This window comes from Leptodactylus fuscus, chromosome 3 (assembly GCF_031893055.1).
Source record: "Leptodactylus fuscus isolate aLepFus1 chromosome 3, aLepFus1.hap2, whole genome shotgun sequence".
Classification (NCBI taxonomy): domain Eukaryota; kingdom Metazoa; phylum Chordata; class Amphibia; order Anura; family Leptodactylidae; genus Leptodactylus; species Leptodactylus fuscus.
The window spans coordinates 151,355,360-151,377,744 of NC_134267.1; the positions used below are offsets into that span (position 1 = coordinate 151,355,360).

Genomic DNA, 22,385 nt, shown 5'->3' on the forward strand with positions numbered 1-22,385 from the left:
TTATCTTACAGTAGTGCACAAAATCCACAGAAGCAAAACGATGACCAACAAGTTCCATTGTATTTGTTATGTGTATAACAACACATGAACATCAGATAGTGTGAACACTAAACAAACTGGTATTTTAGTCCCATTAAAGGGAGTTTATAAGGTCAAAATACCTCCAAAATAATAATACTATATGGGGACAGTATTCTGATACTTTATTGCATATATATTAATCTTTACATGGATATGCAAATCACCTGCCGAGTTCCAGATGGAGACCAAGAATTTGCATGAAATGGCAGAAACACTTGATATAGACTAGTGATTTGCACATGCTACACACGTCTACTATGTGAAGTCTGACAGTACTGAGGCCGGGCTTGACATAGAAGATGTTTACAGCATTTACCGCGGTTGTCTGCAATAACTCTCTGGAATGACCAGTACCCCAATAAGGGGGTAAAATAAAGTTACAGTATGATAAATGAACGGCGAACTGTGGGGAGAGGGTTGTAATAAATGAACTGTGAGCCTTGAGGGGGTTTGTATTGGAGGAACTGTGAGCTGCAGGCTGTGAGTAATGGAGGAACAGTGGGTGCTGGGGGGGGGGGGTGCAATGGCAGAATGGTGAGCCTCTTTTTATATGGGGGTGGGTTGTAATGGAGGACTGTGATTACTGGAGGAGGACATGGAATAAATCTACCAATTACTTTGAGGGGTAGGCAATGGTGAGCCTAAATCTGATCAACAAAGGTGCACCCTCACTTAGAGGTAGCTGCGTGTTTCCAAAACCCATACTGTATAATCATGAGGTCATTGACTGTAGCAGATGGGTAGGATTTTGACCATATTCAGCTACCACTACATGAGCATGTACCATAAGCTTTTTAAATGGTACATGGCCATGATCAGGATTATGTGCACATTTTCTACTTAGCTTTCAATTAGGAAAATCTACACCATAATTAGTAATAAAGAAATTCTATGACCCATATTGTGGATTTTAAAATCTACTTCATGCCAATTTATACCAAAAGTGTTGGTGTATTTCTCTGTAGATTTTCTGTGTGTAGATCCCAATTGTATGTTTGTACCCTTAGGCTCCGTTCCCATGGATCCACCGCTAAGAGTCGCGAATGGGTTAAAAAGCCTCTCATTAATTTCAATGTGTAGTGCGCGTGAGCCGGCACACATTGAAATGAATGGCATCTGTTTTGAGCGCTCACACTCTGACACGTGTATATGTGTCTGAATGCACGGTGCGTTATTCCGTGGGACTGGAGCCTTATTCAGAAACGTAAAGATTTCAAATTGAACTTTGTCAGACTGTTAACTGGCAGTTTTAAGATGCGGGCAACTGCACAAAGCATAGCTTACCAGGAAGCAGTGAATTCAGTTCACACAGTTGTGGTTAGGCCAGGACATATGACCCACACACAGACCATATTTCATAGACATGACAATCATGTGAATATGGTCTTTGGCAGACAAGAGCCTCGACTCTCTTATGGAATTGCCACACAATGCGGCAATGCTGTCCCTTTAGTTGTCTATGATTTTTTTTTACTCAGGACCAGGGGAACAAGGTAACATATTAATCCATAGGAGGGCAGAGGCAGGGCTGGAAATCTCTCTCCTACTTCTTGCTACGTATGTTAGTAAGTGTGGAACAAATAGTTCAACAATGCAACTGCTTGATCAGACCATACAGGATTTGTAGTTTGTTACCAAGAAAGCCTATAAATCTGCAAAAGGAGCTATAGACACAGGACAGTCAGAGGTCAGCTGTCAAAGTTGCTTCATTTGTAAGGGTAAGTTCACAGGGCGATTTTTGGTCCGAAACCTGAGGTGGAGGCCGCCTCAGGTTCCGGACCAAAATCCGGGTATCCATGACTGAAAGCCGGTGTACTGCACCAACATCCAGTCGCACACTCCGCTCTGGATTAGGCCCAATGAAAGCGAGGAGACTCGGCCTGAAGAATGAGCAGCTCTGATTTTTTTTTTTTTTCCTGAGCTGCTCCCATTGATTTCAATGGGAGCCAACTTTTTGGTCAGGATTTTGAGGCGGATACGGCCTCAAAATCCTGACCAAAAAACTCAGTGTGAACTTACCCTTATAAAGTTTCATTCCTCTTAAAATGATTTGTTAAACCAGGTAATGCAAGATAATTTAATGAATCTAATGCTGAGGCTTAAAAAAAAATCTGTACAGTTATATGATAGGCTTGGCTTGTTCTCTTTCATGTATATTTACTAAAGAATGTTTAAAGGAGTACTTTTTTTTCTCCCTAAATAACCCATAGCTGACCCAACCAATAATTGGCTAAGCGGAATTTCCTATGTGTTGTGGAAAACAAAGAGGTAGACACCAGCAAGTATTCGGACAGCATCAGACGGGAACCGTAGAGAATCAGTGAGGCGGATATCACGCGCGTATCACATTGAAAGCAATAGGTAAAAAAGTAGCCTATTCATTTCTATGGGGAGTGCACGTATACCGGCTCCCATAGAAATGAATGAGATCTGCTTTGTACGCGCTCATTCTGAACGTGTTTTACGTTCAGAATGAGCTGAGCGTATACTCAGTGTGAATGCATCCTTATATTGTTTTACCACATTCTGAGGCCTACAACTAGGACATAAACAAATGAATCTTCTAGCCTACATTACTTCCAGCTTAAGAGCATTCTGGAAGCTAAAGGCTCCTTACTTAGAGTCTATCATTATTCTACAATATAATCTACAACATTCATATGACAGCAAGGTTATCATAAATATCCCAGTGCTCAGTTACATGCTGCATCACAGTGACAATAAATCTGATATGCAATAATGCTATGGCTGTGTACTATGAATAGAAAAGACTGGAAATAAATCTTTCCATAGTGTGTGTATATAAAATATAAGTTGATTTGTTGTCTGCATTATATATGGTAAACAGTAATGGAATATTATATACAGGCAATGTTGTCCAGCACACAATAAGACAATGCAGTTCTTAATTTCTTTAAATAAATGGAATATTTCAATTACAGAACATAGATTACACAAATGAACTTACAAATACAGTACACAATAATTTCATGCTTATATTCTCAATATCATAGGTAATATTAACAGAGTAGCCTGGAATACAGTATGTCAAATAAAACTTGCATTCCCATTTTGTTCAATGACCCACAGCCTATAATGTACAACGGACCCATTATGAGCTATACAAAAATACCTAGAAAGACTATGTTGTATGCAGGATTTGCTGATATTAGATCAAAGTTTATTCAGTTGGACATGTATTACGCAGGTGGGGTGACTTGAATCTAGGATTGCTTAATGCTTCTGTCATGGCCTCCTGGCTGCCATAGAAACCCCTCAGAACTGTGATTGTTATTGATCGTGGCATCTGAGGGGTAATTTGCCGTTGTCTAAATATTTTAATATTTCTGCATGTAGTCCTGGGGCCTGACTGTATAAGAGTCTATTCACATGGAGGAATTTGCCTTGGATTTCGCTCTCGAACCCAGAGCAAATTCCTTCCGGAATCCGCCTCCCATTGTTTTCAATATGAGGTACAGATCGCAGCAGGATGCGGAAAAAAGGAGCGTCCTGTTCGATTGTGCTGCGGATGACTTCCTCCCATTCATCTGGGCCTAATCAGGAGTGGGATGCCGCAACGGAATGCTGATGCACTGCATTGGCATCCTGTTGCGGCTAGAAGGCAGCGAAAACGCAGACGGCAGAAAATGAAGAGAATTCCTCTTCATTTTCTGCCGTGTGAATAGATCCTAATACAGCCAAAATCCAGAAGTGTAGCAGGAATAGGATAGGACATCAATTGTTAGGACATGGATAATCCCTTTAAATTATTGTATGTGATCACAAACACTCCCTTGCAGGTGTGGTTTCTGTTGGAGATTAAAGGGGCTCTATCACTAGGAAAAGTCATTTTTAACTAATCACACCTTTGCATAGCCCTTAGAAAGTCTATTTCACACCTACCTATAGTATGTAGATTGCCTCAGTGGTTTCTGAATAAGTCCGTTTATATTCATATGCTAATTAGACTAGTGCACACCTCTCTCTGCTGTTTTCTATGGGAGACTGCTGCTGCTGCTGATGATGACTCAGCTTCCTGTTTGCTTCACACACATAGAAGATAATAGCAGAGAGGAGGCTGCTGGGAACTTCCTGAGCTGGCTGGAGGCTCATTAGCATATGAATAAAAACGGACTTATTCAGACACCACTGAAGCAATCTACATACAAAAGGTAAGTGTGGAATAGCCTTTCTAAAGCCTATGCAAGCATGTGATTAGATAAAAATAACTTTTCACAGTGATAGAGCCCCTTTAAAGGAATTCTACCATTAAGCTACCTTTTTTTCTAATGAACACGTCGGAACGTTAATCATCTCCTACCTTTAGACGTGGTCTCCGCCGCGCCGTTCCGTAGAAATACCGGTTTTAACTGGTATGCAAATGAGCTCTCCGCAGCAATGAGGGTGGGCCCCAGTGCTGAAAGGCCGATGAGCGCATCTCCATTGCTGCCCGAGAGCTCTTTCCTGCGCCGCCTCCTTCTTCTGCAGCAATTCCGCCTCTTCTGGCTTCTCTTGCTCTTGTAGTTCTATAGAGGAGCATAGAGAGGCCACCCCCAAAATGGCCGCCGGCCAGCTCCTGTATTGAACTGCAAGAGCGGCTACCCAAAAATGGCCACTGGCCATTTTGGGGTGGCCTCTCTATACTCCTCTATAGAACTACAAGAGCAAGAGAAGCCAGAAGAGGCAGAGTTGCTGCAGAAGAAGGAGGCGGCGCAGGAAAGATCTCTCGGGCAGCAATGGGGATGCGCTCATCGGCCTTTCAGCGCTGGGGCCCGCCCTCATTGCTGCGAAGAGCTCATTTGCATACCGGTTAAAACCGGTATTTCTACAGAACGGGGAAGCGGAGACCACGTCTAAAGGTAGGAGATGAATAGCCTTTCTTAAGGCTATTCCGACATGTTCATTAGAAAAAAAAAGTAGTTTAATGGTAGAATCCCTTTAAAGCTGATAGCTAGGGTGTTAGATCTCTTTTTTTAAAAAATAGACTAACACTTCTCTTTATCTTGTTTAAAGTACTGGATACTCAAGTAGCTATTCCAGTATTAACAGCAGATAAGACCACCAAAAACAATCATAGGGTGACTGACGCTATGTTCACATCTGCATTGTTGTGTCTGTTGTTCTGGTCTGTCGAAGGACCAGAACAACAGACACACTGACCACTAAAACAGCGGACACCAACAGTGCCTCATGGATCCAATTGATTATAATGATTAAAAAAAAAAGTTTGATTCGCAGCACTTTATCCGGCGATTTTTGGCGGTCTCTGCGATAGAGTCTCCAAATGGATTCTTCCAATGCAAATGTGAACTAAACCTGATCTAATTAAAAACAAACAAACAAACAAAAAACACACAACTCAGGTTAGGGTCAAAAAACTAAATAGTGTATAGTAGTAAACATATTCTAAACAGAGTCAAATAACACAGAATTCTAGAAAAGCCTTGTTGCTTGTGCAGAATCCTCAGTATATTCCTACATAAATACAGCTTTGACATGAAAAAGCTGTATGCCTTTCTCATTTTGTTGTACTGAAATGTCACCATCAAGCTGGAAAGAAGGCAGAGATATACATGAGGAGTTTGAGCGCAAGATCTGTTCTTCTTCTCTCTACAGGAGCAGAGTACACAGATATACCATTTAGTGATTTATGAAAGGCTGCATTGAGAATGACACCTTCACCTTCATAACAAGAAGGGAAAAATACAGCTGCAGTACAGTAAAGCACACGTTACTTGGTGACACTATAAACCAGATAGTTAAGCAGTGTAATTCTCCTTTTATGATCAGATTACGCTAGGTTTACACTAGTGTTCAAGTTACTGTCGTTAGGATCAGCATGGGGATCCAAAATACAGAGATCCTGCCTGCTTAAAAAGTGGTTACACGCATAAACCTGTGGCCCCCTTAGACTACAATGGGGTCTGCCCGAGAAAAATAAAAAATCAGGACTTTTCACTCCGCCAATTTTACGGACCCTTCACACGATGTAACGCTGCGCTCATTCTGATTGTAAAAACACATTCAGAATGAGGGCGTAAAAAGCAGCTCCCATTGATTTGAATGGGAGCCAATATACGTGCGCTCCCCATTAAAATCAATGGGAGTCTTTTTTCCCTATGCTTTCAATGTATTACGCGCGTATGACATTGAAACCAATAGGGGAAAAAAGCAGCCCATTCATTTTAATGGGGAGCGCACGTATGCCGGCTCCCATTGAAATGAATGGGATCTGCTTTGTAAGCGCTGATTCTGAACGTGTTTTATGTTCAGAATCAGCTCAGCGTATACTTAGTGTGAATGCACCCTTAGGTGGATTCTGTGGTTGAGTCTCCTACAGAGACTCAAAACACAAGTGTGAATCCAGAATAACTAATATTTATTGCTCACTTCAAAAGATGCCGGAACTTTCCAAGTATGTGGAGATGGGAATTCTTACAAAATTATATTTTGGAAATGCCAAATGTTAAAAAAGTGTATTTTTTTTTTCTCTCTTTCTTAAAGTGTTCAATATTTTTTTTTCCCTGTGCTATTTCTCATTATTACACATAATTTATGGACATCTATGATTTAATATTTTTGTCTGTGCAGATTGGATAGGTTGAAATTGTCACCGACACGGTGAGAATTTCATGTCGATAGCACCTTTAGAAATAGATGGGTGATGTGTTCAATACTTATTTCACCCACTGTGTGTGTATATATATGTGTGTGTGTATGTATGTATAGTTAAAATCAAACACAAATTTTAGATCTCAATATGAACAGGTGCAAGCTGCTATGGCAGTAATACAAACACTACAGCAGCGTTCTGTAAACAGCACCAATCTACGCAAAAAGAACGGAAATTGCATTGCTGCTAATTGTTATACACACACATACAAAAATATACTACTGTATTAATTATATATCATTGATAAAACTTTTGACCAAACAAAAGGCCATCTGTCACAACAAGGTGACCTCATTTAGGTGGGACCCTACACTAAAACTAAGAATGAGCTTACAGTTTGAACACATTGCAAGTAGGATGAAGAGTTTCAACTCTCTAGGGGCCAAAAGAAACTTACAGATCCTTCATCTTTAATGGCCTCTCTGACACACACGATTATCATAGGATTGCTGAACTCACTGTTGTTCTCTGTTATCAGTCATTACCTAAGGATTGTATATACTTAGCTTCACTGACATACACCATTATTAGGACTGCTGCAATCACTCACTGCTGTTCTCAGTTATTAGCCATTATCAGAGGATTGTATCCACAGGATATATACACCTCAGGATTTGTTTCCATAGTACTACCACAAACATGTATTACACCAGTCTCCAGAACTTGCCTATTATTTTTTTTATATTTTTATCTCTCCAGTAGTAGACTGTGTATTTTACTACATAATACTACATGGGAAGGTAGAGTGGAGCAGTTCTTTATAGACAACCAGTCAGTACTTTCATTTTTGAAGGGACCTTGGACAGATGACGGGTTGCTATGGGCAACTGCCTCATTTTTGTTTTCTACCACTTTAGATAAATCATTTGGACACATAGTGAAGTTTTTTTTTTTTAATGTAGATTGTGAGCCCCACATAGAGCTCACAATGTACATTTTTCCCTATCAGTATGTCTTTGGACTATGGGATGGATCCATGAAAACACGGGGAGAACATACAAACTCCTTGCAGATGGTTTTTTGCCCTTGGCAGGATTCGAACACCAGGACTCCAGCGCTGCAAGGCTGCAGTGCTAACCACTGAGCCACCATGTGGCTCCACATAGTGAAGTTTTCAGACATATCTCATGAAGATGGGGGTGACAGCGGCCAGGGGATCGTCCTGACTTCCTACTGTCTCTAGTAAATTATATAAATGAAGCAGCAGAAAATCTATCTTTCGTGTCCTGATAATTTGAAACCATATATCAATGTAGATGCCAATGGAAGGTTATTGGCTGCTTTCACAGCCTGTTTTTTCATAGAAGATTACATCTGAATGCAGGGATCTTATTAACTATTGCTATTACTATATAGATGTGGGCCTTTTCAATCAGTGGGAATCCTACATAGTTCAACAGTTGTGGGCAGGCTCCATGTAGAGGACAGAGCTGAAAACAGAAGGCTCCAATTCACTTCAATGAGAGCAGAGCTGCAGCACTCTGGTACAGTCACTATACAGCCGGCAGAGTCTTCAGCACGTTCCAAGTGATGGAGCCTACATGAACTGGCTAATTGGTATAGGGTTTAAGTGTTAAAGATATACTGTTAAAGTGCCATGTACTGCATCTAGTTAGAACATGAAAAGATTTTTTGAAAGAAAGATATCCAACATGAACTAGACAGCACTCCAAAGTAAAGTGAAAAAGTGTGGGTTCTTTATTAACCTTGGGATCATAGCCTGTACCCTGGGACTGACACCCATTTTTGTAACCATTGCTGTCTATGGATCGATAGATGTTGTTATTGAAAGTATAGAATTATTTAGGGGTTTCCATTCCTCCATACCAAGGACTAACTAATTAAACTCTGTAGCTTTCCCTTGTGACGTGAGTGGATCAATTATAAGTTGCCAGATGGAGGCTTTACAAAATGCAAGAGTTTTTCTTAGCGGTAATCACCTGAGATCTTTATTCACTGGCGACCCAATTAAAATGCCTTGGCACAAATGAAGGACAAACATTTTAATGATAATGATATTTGAAGGCATATGATGATATACACATACAACCCATCAAACTGCATCCCAGGGTTGAGAAGTGAGATGTAATTAACCCCTTGTCATGGGCCTTTGACTTGAATATGGAATAGGGAATTCATATGAACTGATTAAAGATGAGTGTAGTGGTGGTTAACAGGTAGTTGTGCCTTTACATCATCTGGATAAAAAACTCCTCCTAACCAGGGGAAATATACAGAATAGCTACTCATCTAAGCTGTAAGGGCTGCAATAAACTGCTGATCGAAAGCTCTGAACTTACAGGTCAGACATACTGTGCCACCAGTCAGTCACAGATCAGATACAGGTAGTGCAAAGCGTCATTACAAGGGAGATTGTTATATTGTACATATGCCAAATATTAAGGTGGTCATACTTATTCCTCAGCCAAGAAGGCTTGTGTTCTCAGTGAGGATCCTAAGCTGACCCTACATAGTTGTTGGCTTGTTTTACAGCTACCTCCTCTGCATGTCAGGCTCAACCAAATATGAATATCTTCTGACCCAGGAGAGGGGACACCGCCGCTACCAGATAACTTTGTACCCTCCAGACTCCTCTGGCAACAGCTTTATTCCACAACAATAAACATAAGCAGCTTTATTCCAGTGGCTACACTAGCCATACATGTTGGACAATTCAGTGCAATTGGCTGACATACAGTAAATCCAATACATATTAGTAGATTACAGGTGCATTCACATGGAGGAAAATAGTGTTGAATTTGGTGTGGAATCCACCTCAGATTCAGCGCTGAAAAAAAAAGCCTCCCACTGACTTCAATGGGTTCCTTTTTCTCTAGAAAAAGGCGCCGATTCTGGCACGATAACTCGTGGCAGAAGCGGCGCTGTTAAAAAGACTCCCATTAACTTCAATGGGTTCAGTTTAACATGCGTAACACATTGAAATCAATGGCTTAAAAAGCCTCCGATTGATTTTAATGTGTTCCGCGCAGAAAACGAAACTCATTGAAGTCAATGGGAGTCTTTGTATCAATGCTGATTCTGCTGTGAGTTATCGTGCTAGAATCAGCGCCGTGTTAGGCCGGGTTCACACGATGTCTTTTGGCACGTAATGTGCCACGTAGACCGCCGCAAAATCACGGCCGCAAAATAGCGCTGTGTATACGGTACCGACTCCCATTGAAAACAATGGGAGCGTATACAGCCCGCAAAAGATCCCGCGGCGTCTACGTGGCACATTACGTGCCAAAAGACATCGTGTGAACCCGGCCTTACTCTATGTGAATGCCTATAACAGTGTTCTTTATTATGGTTTAAGCCAATTTAGGGTGTGGTTTGTACTAGACTTGTTTAACCTGAAATAAATCTTAGGACCAAACCACCACAACCCGAAACATAAATACAGATGAGCGAACCTCTCAAGATTTGTTTTAACATCACTATCCTGCAATAGAAAGATTACAGATGGGCAGGGATTTACCTGATCCTGCACCTGATGTGTCCCGTTTATGGTGGAAAAAACACTTCACAGGTTCCCTTTAAAATTCAACCAAATATAGCAGATACTAGTTATAAGTAACTGGCTTATAGGTAAATAGGTTAAGATTAAGGGTCTGATTATAAAGTCGTTAGCTATACATATGACATGAAGTTAAATAATTCATATCAGTTTAGATATGATATGCAGGCAAAGTTTTACAATAGTTGTGCACATATGACGGCATGTTATGCACACAAGGTGGTGGGATTCACTTTTCATTGTAATGCAAGCCTGCCCACTTAAGGCCACACTAAAATGACAGGGTCGTTGACAGTCTTACTAGCAAATATATCATTCCAACATAATTCTAAACCATGACACATCAATTATACAGATTCACTCTTCACAATGGTATCATAAATTAACTTAAATTAATATTAAAAGATTCTATGAACTGACCCCTGACCATAAATAAGACATCTAACAAACTAATGCACACAAGCTCCCTCCTTAGAAACCAATTTCCAGGTTTGATTAAAAAGAATATAAATTGAAAACTGCATCAAATTTGAATAAGGTCTTACAAATATTCAATTGTATTTTAACTTTATATGCCAGATATTCTTGAAAACTGATATTAATATTGCACGTCCGTGAAATATAAGCTTAAATGGCCAATATTAGGAAAAGAAAAAATAAGATATCAATTTTCAGGAACGTTTGATGATCTTAATGAACTGCAGACTCAGCCGTTCTTGTAAGGCAAGCGTTTTATGTTTTTTCTAGTTGGCTCTACTGGAAGGAAATTTTGATAAATGACTTCCAGGAAGTTTTCCAAGTCTGTTCTCCAAGGAAAGAGCAGTACATAACCCGCAGAACAGGTGACCACTTGTGTATGTATCATCAAACCTAGAATGTGGAAGAATAAATTGCTTGTCTATGGTGAGCCTGCCCAGTTCTTTGAAGATAAATGACTTCAACCAATGCAATAAATGTGCTTCTATGCAAATCCAACATGTGTAATCTCTAGAGCGGGCTCCTTCACTCAGATTATCATTCAAACACCAAGCATGCCAATTTCAAATACAATGTATGACAAACTATATAATTTAATGCTCCTGTTCCGAAGCACATAACATCGTGCTGTTTGATGGTGCATTCATGCAAGAAAACATACATTAATAGTATGATATCAGTAGTCTGGCATTGGAGAAGAACCAAATAAAAAAATGCCTGATATCTGAAATACTACATCACAAAACTACTGCATATTACATGACAAAATACTGTATACAAGTTGTATTGTAATGAATAGTATATTTGTTACCTTCACAGAAAGCAAAATGCATATACTTTGTTGCAGATAATAAAAAAAAAATCTCTCTTAAAAAAAAAAAAAAAAAGCCTGGAAAAACTCTTTAATTAGGCCAGGGGAGGTGAAAAAAAAAAACAAAAAACCCACTCACCTGTCCTTGGTGTTCTGGTGCCTCTCCGTGAGGTCCGACTCTGCAGGGCCATTGGGGTCTTCCAGCAGAAGTCCCCACTGCAAATGCCAACTGAGGCCAATCAGCGAGCTGAATGGCCTAAGTAACAGAACCAGGGACATCCCTGGGTCCCTTCCTTAGGTCAGTGATTGGTCAAAGCTGTCAGGACCTGGGATGTCAAAGCCGGCAAGCAATTCCACTGCAAGAAGATTGCAGGAGTGACTGATGCATCAGGGACCAGTATTTTTTTTTTTCATCTCCCCAGCCTAACCTCTTCAAAGGAATTCAATCATTAAAATGCAATTTTTTCTCCCTAACACATAGGAATAGCCTTAAGAAAGGCTATTCTTCTCCTACCTTTAGATGTCTTCTCCGTGTCACTGTTCGGTAGAAATGCCGTTTTTTTCTGCATGCAAATGAGTTCTCTTGCAGCACATGGGAAGGTCTCCAGCACTCAAACAGCACTGGGGGCGTCCTCAATGCTGCGAGAGAAATTTCCAGCACCGCCTCTATCTTCACCTGGAATGGCCTCTCCCTGCGTCTTCTTCCGGCGCTGGCTTCAAACTTCTAAGCATGCGCAGTCGGCTCTGCCGTCAGGCCTCGGGCAGAGCCGACTGCACATGCCCACGGCAATTTACCTGTGGCTACTTATACAGTAAACTAGTGTAAGGGGCCATTTTCTTGTGGCTGCTTACACAGTAAGCTGGGAACGATCACAGTAAAGTATATATTAATATAGTGAACTAAAACAAACAGCACCAGTTGCTCAGGAACCGTGGGGGCTAAACAAAAAATTCCAACTATGCCTAAATCAGTGGAATAGCACCTATTAAAGGATGCAAAGAATTGGGAAAGTTGGTGAAAGGTCCTCTTTAAATGATTTTCATATGATCTCCTTGACATGTGTTACATTTGGAGAACCCGTAAGTGTGAGTGTAAGTGGTGTTTTTCTAGATCTAAATTCCTAACAGAGTACATTGTTGGGCTTAGATGAATGCCCTGTAGGATTAGCTTATTATAAAATGTAAACACCGCCTTGGGAATAAGAGTAGGAAGGACAAGTTAAACATTCAAACTAGAAAAGATCCCTCAGGAACGGGTTGTCCTTTAGAAGCTGGGTAGTTTTCAGTTGCAGCTATCACACAAAATTAGGATCCTGAGATGGTAATTTTGCATGAAGTGTTCGCAGGCTGGAATTTTACCACAATGAAACAGATATAAAACAAAGGATGTGTAACAAATTTCAAATATAATGTAAATCCTTGTCTGGTGCTTATCTAGTGTAAGAAATGACATTGCAGGGCAAAGACCTAAAGCTAATGCCCCATTTTAGTGTGTTCATCACGGTTAATAGATCCACTGGTTAAACTATTTTGACTATTTTTTTGAGAGTCCTATCAAGCCAGGATCTTTAAATGTTTGCGAAAAACTTATTTCAGAATTGTGCTTTGCATTTAACTCTTACAGTAAGATGAGGTTGTTGGATGGAGCAATGATATGTTATAGCACTTTTCTGACAGTCTATACTAAGTTTTCACATAGATCTTTTAACAGCTTTCTGGTTGTGCCGAAAAGAAAAAAATTGTGCCCATTTCCTCAGTGTAGGATCTCTTGGTATAAGATTTCAGAGAGACCTCTTGCCTATCCATAATAGAATGCTGAAAGATTAATGTGCCCCCTAAAGGCTTATTTCGGTCTTTGCATGTAACCAAATGACTGCTACTGCAATTGTTCGGGCACATACAGTTATATTATTGTTGGCACATCCCTGTTTACATGGGTAATGGGCTGCCAACATCCAATGATTTTTATACCAACATACTGTATACAATACAGTAAAAATGAGAGCTTGCTCACTTGGCAACTGATCACTGGCTTGTTTACATGGGGGTAAGGATTGAAGCAAGCAAAACCCATGACGGTTAGCTGGGGGTGGAGGGGTGTCAAGAACGTGATCAGTGATAAAAGATGACAACAGGACACACTCATGTTGAAGGTAGTGTTTAAGATTTTAGCCCTTTCCTTCAAGATAAATATAAGGAACACTTGTTCGTTCTACTGTTGATCTTAATGAAATAATTTTCCTATGTCGAAAAGTTGCCACACATGGTTGTTTTTGTGAAGGATATGGGTGCATGTAGAAATCTCTCCTCAAGAAGGCAAAAAAGATCATTTACTGCCATTTGAAAGTGGCGGTCAGAAACTATTAATTTGTCCTTGGCAAGAAATGCTTCCCTGGGGATAGGGGATCGTGTGTGACAGAATCATACAACAAATGTATGTCCAGCACCTCCAGATATCATGCCACGATCACTGGAGGTCACAGATTATAAAATACAGTAAGAAACCTGAGTAAAAAGCACTACAATTATGCACTAGGACACCTAGTATGTTCAATATTAACACAATAAAAAGCATTCAGCAGGTATAAATGATGTTACCGTATCTACACAATATACAGTATATTAACGTCATAATTTAGATTGTACGCACTCAGATCTGAATGGAATGGAATATTCCACGCACTTCCCTGTGTGAAAGTTCCCTATACAGCTGTGTATTTAAAAAAAAAAAAAAAAAAAAAAAGATAATAGGTTTCCTAAGATTCTGCTGTGCATATGGCAGATATCCTCTGCAGATGTCTTTCCTACAACTAATGTCCCTCTCTCCAATCCATTAACATTTACAAAGAATATTTAGGAGCGCTCTAACAAATGATTTGGCCCTTAATAGTTAATTAATACCTCCAGTCCATCTCTAAATTAAAATCCAGCCTAACCTTACAAAACAGACATTTGCTAATCTGTCTACACTCACCGGCCACTTTATTAGGTACACCATGCTAGTAACGGGTTGGACCCCCTTTTGCCTTCAGAACTGCCTCAATTCTTCGTGGCATAGATTCAACAAGGTGCTGGAAGCATTCCTCAGAGATGTTGGTCCATATTGACATGATGGCATCACACAGTTGCCGCAGATTTGTCGGCTGCACATCCATGATGCGAATCTCCCGTTCCACCACATCCCAAAGATGCTCTATTGGATTGAGATCTGGTGACTGTGGAGGCCATTGGAGTACAGTGAACTCATTGTCATGTTCAAGAAACCAGTCTGAGATGATTCCAGCTTTATGACATGGCGCATTATCCTGCTGAAAGTAGCCATCAGATGTTGGGTACATTGTGGTCATAAAGGGATGGACATGGTCAGCAACAATACTCAGGTAGGCTTTGGCGTTGCAACGATGCTCAATTGGTACCAAGGGGCCCAAAGAGTGCCAAGAAAATATTCCCCACACCATGACACCACCACCACCAGCCTGAACCGTTGATACAAGGCAGGATGGATCCATGCTTTCATGTTGTTGACGCCAAATTCTGACCCTACCATCCGAATGTCGCAGCAGAAATCGAGACTCATCAGACCAGGCAACGTTTTTCCAATCTTCAATTGTCCAATTTCGATGAGCTTGTGCAAATTGTAGCCTCAGTTTCCTGTTCTTAGCTGAAAGGAGTGGCACCCGGTGTGGTCTTCTGCTGCTGTAGCCCATCTGCCTCAAAGTTCGACGTACTGTGCGTTCAGAGATGCTCTTCTGGCTACCTTGGTTGTAACGGGTGGTTATTTGAGTCACTGTTGCCTTTCTATCAGCTCGAACCAGTCTGGCCATTCTCCTCTGACCTCTGGCATCAACAACGCATTTCCGCCCACAGAACTGCCGCTCACTGGATGTTTTTTCGTTTTCGGACCATTCTCTGTAAACCCTAGAGATGGTTGTGCGTGAAAATCCCAGTAGATCAGCAGTTTCTGAAATACTCAGACCAGCCCTTCTGGCACCAACAACCATGCCACGTTCAAAGGCCCTCAAATCACCTTTCTTCCCCATACTGATGCTCGGTTTGAACTGCAGGAGATTGTCTTGACCATGTCTACATGCCTAAATGCACTGAGTTGCCGCCATGTGATTGGCTGGTTAGAAATTAAGTGTTAACGAGCAGTTGGACAGGTGTACCTAATAAAGTGGCCAGTGAGTGTATATCATTCATTTGAAGAGAGAGCTCTGGCTATCTACAGAATGCCGCTATTATTTCATTCCAAAATCCAATTTCTTTCTTTTCTCTGCTAAATTTATAATGGACTTCCATATTTTGCATTTTTTTCCCATTTTGCCGCGGCTAAGACGGATCCATCCTTTTTTCTTTATTATCTCATTGAAACAATTAGTCTATAGTAACTCGCACTATCCTTGCAGCCACCTCTGGTAATATTGTTCATTGAATTGGAGCTGGTAGTATCAGACACTTGGTCGTCGCCATTATAATATTGGATCTACAGTCAGTCACTTCAGATGCAGAACACAGAAATTTCTAAAAATTGGAACTGGAAACGGAGGAATCTATTCAGCACAATGGAGAATATATGAAGACAATGTGCCGGCTGATGACAAGCATGTGATAGAATTGGAAAGGAACTGCGTTCCTAAAAATGTCTTTGCCATACAGTATAACCGAAATGCCTGGGTTTAGATACGACATTAGAAGTCTTTAATCATATTGTATACAGTTAACTGGAAATTTAGGAAAAACTATATTATAATATCAATTGATAGTCTCAATGTGTTATAGAGCAGAACAGTGTCGGTGAATGTTTCATAATTCAGGAGGAGATCTACAGTCTACAGCCAATACAGATGTGTCCTGCTTTACCATAACTTGAGATATGTGGCGTGAAATGACCTTTGAGAAAAAAAAAAAAAAGAATTCATGATAGTCTATCACATTATGTCTTTTCTGTATGTGTCTATGTGTGGCCAGCCAGTGGTTGTGACTAGAGACAGGGGGGAGCCCTTTCGTAGTAAATTGGATACAATCAGTAATTCCATCTAAGTCTTGGATCATTGCCCAAAAAGCTGTTGCTGTCTTACCATGGCACAAGTAACCCCTTGAATACTGGAACATCTTCAGGTGAAGAAGGAATCCACACAAAGCTACATTGTGGTGCATCTTGGGATCTGTGTGCCAATAACGGGTTTCTATAGTTCGTTAGCCAATGAACCCCTCTCACATGATGATCCAGCCAATGAAATGAGGCAACACTGTAGCAGGACAGGCAAGTATAATATTTTTTTTACATTTATTTTATAATTTTTAATAAATTTGCCAGACAGGGCTCATGAGGTGTTTTATGGCAACAAATTGATTTATTTATTTTTTAAATGTCTGTGTTTTTGTACTTCATGAATACTGCCTTAGTAATGCCCACTGTCAGTGTTACGCTCCAATTAGGCTAATGGCTGCTGTCACTGTTAGGAGCCAATTAGGCTAACTCTAGCCTTTCATTATTGCCTCGAAGGGTAGTGTACGCTAAAGCCAAAAAACATGACTTTCCTCACCCAGTTAGGCTAAGGCCCCACGTAGCACTGCGGGAAAAAATGTGGCAGCAACACATTGCAGTTTCCTGCAGCGCTTTTCACAAAAATTCCTCAGATGTTTCCTCTGCAGACTTTCTGCTTCCATTATAACTATGGAAACACTGGCAATTTCCCTATAGGTATAACTGATATGCTGCGATTTCCAAAACCTCAACAGTTTTAGAAATTGCAGCATTTTCACTGTGCATGCTTTTCTGCAATATGTGGATGGGATTCACTAGGGTAGTTTTTTGTTGCAGCGTTTCCGCCACGGAGTTTACGTCACGTTGGGCCCCTGCCTCAAGGCCAGGCTGCTGCTAGTTTCTGAATCACAACCTGCACCAAATTTCACCTTGAATCTGTCTCCTGTTTTCAATAACTTTTGTTAGTGTTGGTGTATTCAATATGTGGCCCAGAGATGCAAAAACGTAGAATACCACTGATGTAAAGCATAGCGGTAAGTCTTAAAGGGATTATCCCACAAACCCTCTAAAGCTGCAAAGCACAGGCATACAAAGAGTGAAGCAAGAGGATTCAGTAAAGGAATATGTCCCCCTTTCTCATACCAATTCCCTTTCACATCATCATTTCTTATCCTCCAAATCCGATATGTAGCCTTCCCCCACCAAATGACCCTAACCTAAGTTTTACTCAGTAATCTAACATGTTGCTGTTTGCCCAACCACCTTTCTCCTCTTGATGTACACTCTTTTTTGGCTATTGAAGAAGCAGAGCTGGAGAGATGCTATATTATATAGAGAATATTATAAGGCAGCCTACTCATGATAGGGAACACCTAGCAGAAAAAAAAGAAGATATGAGCATGTACGTCCACCTCTGAATACATAGTAAAATTTAAAAACTTTCCAGCTTGTAAAAAACATTGAAGTCAGAAAAAAAATAAAAATTTGTGGCATCACCACTTTAAATCTATAGTTCTTTACTGAAAAAGCGAGGAGTTCTAAAACTGAATGCATTTCCATGCACTGACAGAATGATTTTCATCTTTCAATTGATATAGAAGCATGAAATTGAAAAACAATATGACAAAGCTGAAACATCTAGAGGAAAAGAGAAAGGCTAAAGCTAGGTTCAGGGAAGTCAGTAAACTTTGCCTTATTACTGGTGATCGAGGTTCAAAAAAATTTAGAGAAAAAAAATCCACAAAATATAAGCAGGCAATATTTATCTCACCAAATAAGTGATTTGCTGAAAATCTATAGAAATGTGGTTAACAATGTCTGTAATAATGCCTTAAAAAAGAGAAATTATTTTAATCAGCACAAAGGACTGAGATGGATATTATGCAATCAATCATGCTTCGCAGATCAGCCAGAGAATGCAGCATGTTCTGAAACGCATCTATTTTGTGCTCCCTTAGTTATTATTCCAATGTTATTGATGGATCGGCCTTGTTGCATCATCACATTACGGCTCAGAACAGGCTGGAAATCGGAATGCAAATGCATATTAATATTTGGCTGCACATTATATAACCTTAGAAACCTCAAACCATACTGATGCACTGAGGCAACAAACAGATGCTCACTATGCACAGAATTTCTGTAAGCGTTTGCTCTATTACAGGCAGTAACATAAGTTGGATTTCTACATTTCACTTGAACCTATTAGGCGCATTTAAGTCAATTAAATATGTATTAAACAGCGCTGTGAAACATACTAAGAGTTTACAGAATTCATTAAAGCAGAATATGGGCAGAATAATGTAATTAAAAGAGAAATTTCAGTTGTAGAGGATTTTTCTTTTTTTTTTTTTAAATAAAAAACAGATATTAAAGTTCGTTTAAATGCAGATAGGATTTAGAATTGGGTAATTCATCTGACTGTGTGGGCTGGATATGGTTAGCATATGTGATCATTTTAGATATGCACCACTGGTATTTGAAAGCTGCCATATTAAAATACTGGTACTTAAAGTGTCAGAACATGAAATTAACCTCAAGTTCAAAGGTGCACACTAATGTACTTTCATTAGTTTAGTTGTTCATTTTGACAGCAGAAGTGAGCATTGGCTACAGCAAGCACAATGCAGGGACATAAATTACCTCCCTTTAATTTAAGAAGGATATTTTGCCTCCTCCACCAATTCCAGTTCTGAGAATTTGTTAATAGTTGCTTCTCCATTGATTGTGGCTCCCACTATACCCAAGCAATCAGTGCAGTTAGTTTTGATGCCTGATATACTGTTTAGGCTCTGAACTGTCAAAAGGGGTGTCAGACAGGAACAGAAAAAGGAACGTGATTCAGAGCCTCAATCAGAGGTAGACAATATCAGACCTTATGCTAACACCACCCCTTGGTCTTTTTGGTCAGGAATTTGGTCAGGAATCCGCCTCAAAATCAGCCTCCCAATAGAGCTATATTGGGAGGCTTTTTTTGGAGGCTGATTTTGAGGTGGATTCCTGACCAAAAAACTCCATGTGAACTCAGCCTTTAATTGAGTTAAGGTGCTCATACACCTTCAACAGCAATTGAATTAATGTTCATTTGGCCATCATCTATTGCTCCTGACTCCCTCATGCACTTAGCCAAACGTGTATTAAATGGGGGTAAAAAATTAAGCAGCTACCAGACTCATTTGGTAGCGACCTATCTCCCATGGGAGCAAAGAGTCAGACATAAGACAATTCGAAATGCCCAATCCGTGTTTTCGCAAAACCATCTGCTAGCCAGTGGATTTGGCCAACTTTTCTCTTATGTGTATGGACCATTAAATAGGTTATCCAGGACAACTTTATTCTTCTTAAAAAGTGGCATCAAGTTATTTAGTGACATGGCTATGCTGCAGAAGCACATTCATTTGAATGGGACTTGGCTGTAGCACTGCCATGTGACTAATGAACGTCAAAGCAGACATATTTTCTAATCCTGGATAGCCCCTGTAAGTGACTGCATATAATACATGGCACTCCTATACATTACACTGCATACCTCTATCTAGTAGTGTGCTTTCTACTGAGACTGAGTGTAAACTTTTACGCCAAGTGGACCTGATGAAACAGTATACTGTAATTCTGATATATTCAGATTGTTCATAAGTTTCCAGGAGAGAACAATTTTGGCTTATTATTAACTACTTGTTTAAAAAATTGCATCGCCATTTAATATTTGTATTCAAAGGTTTTGCTCATCATGAGCGATCTACGGTATCTCTGTATAACTCTGATTTTATTCAGAGGAATGCAGCTTTTATTTGGCAGATTCTGTACAAATCCAACAGGAAAAAAAAATTGTGGCATGCTCCACTGGACTGTGTATGCATGGTAGAATTCTCCCCTCCAAGGGCTGCATCTTGGGAAACATACATATCTAGTAAAAGAGTCTGACAGATCCTGGAGGGCTTGGTACTAAAAGAAGCCATACGGGCTCTGTGCCATTGTGTACGAGCCCTTAGATGGACTAAGATAAACTCATCTCATTAAGGATAGCTAATGCCTCATTTATTCCTACTTTACTAATCAAGTTAACTTTCTATGGTTTGCACTTAACACAATATCTTCCCCAGTCATTTTAAATCAGACCACAATCTATGTATAATGTACAATATTCGGTTTAACCTGGATCAAAATGCCAGAAACAATTAGGTTGGAATTACCTGGAAAAAAAAATACTGAGTCCACAGAAATAATCAGAAAAATCATTCAAATCTAGCAAAATATTTCCCAGAAACAATTTAGGTTACACCATTTTGGATTCCTTACACAACAAATTCTGCACATTATGTTTTACACAGAATTGACCCATGAATCCCAAATCCATTTGTGTAAAATCAGCATAAAATGAAGACTGTAGTCCAATATCTAAGCAACCTAACTAACGTCTACCCATACAATAGGTTATAAACTGTAAACTGGAAAGGGTACAACTATGGGAACCCCACTGATTGTGAATATGGGGGTCCCTTATACCCCCATCTGAATGGTGCAATGGTCAGGATGGTACTTTGATCCATTCATTCCTATGCCGCTACCAGACATGGTGAAGCACAGTATTCGGCTTTCTCTGGAAGTCCCATAGAAATTAATGGAGCGGCTGCCACTCCACTCAGACGAAGGTAACAAAGGACTCCCATTCTTGTTTGGATGCCCACCAATCTCAATCTTATCGCTTATTCAGTAGACAGGAGATCTCCTTTAGATGTTTTAAAGGAAGATGAAGGGTTCCATCACCAGTGAATTTTTTTTTTTTTAGAGCGAATATTTGTTTTAACACAATGCTGGTATTTATTCATCAAAAATACTCCACCAAAAATAGTGCTGATACAGAAGGGGTATTGTCATAGATTTCACACAAATTCTCCAAAACATGTCTCTAATCCAATCTTATCAAAATAGACTCTATTAAACCTATCAGTATTCAGTATACAATCCCTTACAAATGTTCTTAAAAAAATTAAATAAAAATTCCAAAAGATGGGAGAGACATCATGCAATGTCAGAACAAGAGATAGAAATACTGCAATACTAAATAAATCTGTCTCCTTTATGGCAGCATTAACCACAATATTTCTATGTTAACATAATAAAGAAACCAGATATTACATTAGTTATTACTGATGAAGTATGGTATTACAATACCATTTATATTTTTATCCTCTAGATCAGCACAAGCCCCAATTTCACTTATTAGAGAGCAAATAATGATATCCTGTAATCTCATGCTCCTCAATTGTGCAGCTGAATCCCAATCTTCACACCATATGCTATACAAAGCATATGAAAACAAGTCTACTGAGCTATGCAGTTAGAAGCAAGAGAAGGAAGACAGGGATGCTATTATAGATATCATGCTACCTTGCATTCTTATCCACTGCACATGTATTACATTGGTATGTGTGCATACAAGTAATGTCAAGAGGGGAATAAGGGTTGGGACTATTATCTTCCTGCAGCAGAAAAAAAAAGGCTTTATGACTAGTTATCTTTAACCAACCAGTCAGGCATACAGAGAGGAAGTTGTGACTGCACAGTGACCTCATGGCCATCTATAGCATACACATCTTTCCATGGCGTGGATGAAACCAGTAATTTCCCAACTCTACAAGTTGTGGAAAGCGGACGGGTCCAAGTACAATCTAGAAGCTTCACAGTACTAAAGACTGTAAATTTCATGAAAATTTTGTCACACTGTTGGAGCCAGCCAAGCTGGGTGCTGGCCATCTCCATTCTTCTAAGCTCCATCGAAACAGAAGGACTCAAATTCATAGGGTTTTTCTGCTTTTCTTTTTACAACTTTTTCTTG

At 39.9% G+C, this 22,385-nt stretch overlaps 1 protein-coding gene across 4 annotated transcripts in view; it reads right to left on the reverse strand.

The window, feature by feature from the left end:
• The window catches only part of FGF12 (fibroblast growth factor 12), a 395,684-nt gene that overhangs the window by 16,813 nt on the left and 356,486 nt on the right, over positions 1-22,385 (reverse strand). The gene's annotated exons all lie outside the window — the stretch shown is intronic.